Source organism: Sinocyclocheilus rhinocerous, unplaced genomic scaffold (assembly GCF_001515625.1).
Source record: "Sinocyclocheilus rhinocerous isolate Xijiao unplaced genomic scaffold, SAMN03320098_v1.1 scaffold4355, whole genome shotgun sequence".
NCBI lineage: Eukaryota > Metazoa > Chordata > Actinopteri > Cypriniformes > Cyprinidae > Sinocyclocheilus > Sinocyclocheilus rhinocerous.
Window position 1 is genome coordinate 89680 of NW_015665823.1, and position 1788 is coordinate 91467.

Consider the following 1788-nt stretch of genomic DNA (forward strand, 5'->3'; position numbering starts at 1 on the left):
GACAGCAGGAATATTAGACTGCTGTCACTTTAAGAGCTGCCCGGATCCAATATACTGTTACACATGTGTTTTCTTTCTCAGCTGTTTGCTTTCACTAGAGACCTAAATTACTGTGTTTACGAGGATACTTGCAAAGACGGGCATTTTGACACAAACAAGTGTGTGTATTTAACTGCTCAAGGCCTATAAAGTGGTAAAAATAACTCCCAGTACTCCCTTGTGCACATGTAGTGAAATGAGTTTTCTTTCGCTGCTGATTGCGTTTCAACAGCTTAAAATCACTTGGTTTTTAAACCGCAATGCTTAAAAACGTGCAAATGATACGTTTTCATGAACACGTAGAGCGTGTAACCGCGATAGATACGATAGTCCAAAATCTATACCAGTTGACAAATTTCTACCGGTTAATCATGTCTACTGGTATATCGCCCACCCCGAAAGTAGCATAAATACTTAGGAACATGCTATTAGTATTAGCAGTAACTAACTTTAGTTTCTTTTGGTAAGGTTTCATGTACATTTTTAAACTTTGACTTGGTTTTCAAGTTTAATATTACCTATTTAATAATCCCAATATTTCCTAAGGCCTAACAAACTGAGCTTAGTTTATATTGATGTTTTAATTTTGACCAGATACACAAACATGTACAAATTATCAAATCCAGTGACAGAAATTATAACAAATTGCTTAAGGATCTTGATTTAACTGCAAACAGTAATTCAGCTTAAACTAAGAGCATATTTATTTGTCTTGTTCCCATTGTTATAATGTGATCCTCAGGAAAATAAAGCCCTTAAAACATCCTGTTATAATCTGAACGTGTCTAAACCAAAGACAGAAGGGGAACGAAATGCGCAAACTTTCTCAGGTTCATCCGAAAGACCATTGTACTACTGAAAGAAATAAACTCGGAAGAGGAAGAAAATGAGGCTGGAAAGACCAACAGCCAGTAGATGAACTGCATTAACCTAAGCCTTCAAAAATAAACACAACGCTTCCCTCTTGTCTACTTTAATTAAGTACCCAAACCTAACCGCTCTCAAATTAATGGCGAATACACGCAGCGAGTTCCTCTTGCTGGAAAAATGACAGTAGTTTTGATTTGGTCTTTACATTGCAAGCAAGGTTGTGTATTTCTGCTCTGTTGATGCTTATTTTTTCGATTTGAAATGTTTAATATCCTTAATTCGGGACCATGTCCTGCATATCATAGCCAGACTTTGGTTTAATTTGTGCGCTGCTCCATTTCAGAGTTTTGTTTAATGGAGCAAAAGTCTGGTTTTCATTTGATTGCTTGTTGCCTAGCCAAACTCTCTGTCACCAGACGTCAACAAAGTAGTCAGTGCCGCTGAACTTGTTTATAAGTCAGATTAAGTGTCTGTTTGTTGCGCTCTATAAAATAAAATAGATTTTATCGCAAACATGTCTCCACACCGCAAACGCAGAAGGCAACAGTGTGTACAGAAGGCTTTGCCAAGATGTGATACTGATGATTGTGATGTCTAAAAAAAAGTTCTTAAAGGAAACAAAACCTATTTTTACACCATATAATAATAATAATAATAATAATAATTTTAGTAGTATTTATACCAGGGTTGTCAGTTTAACTCAAATAATTCTCAAGTTTTGTAAATCATTTAAGATTTTCAATTGATTGTCAGCCCTAATTTAGACACATTAGTAGTTTGTTTTTACTGTAATCATTTAAATCTTTAAATTTTTAAACAAATTATATTCATGTACTTAAGTTAATATATTTAGTATTGCAAATAATTGCAATTAATAAT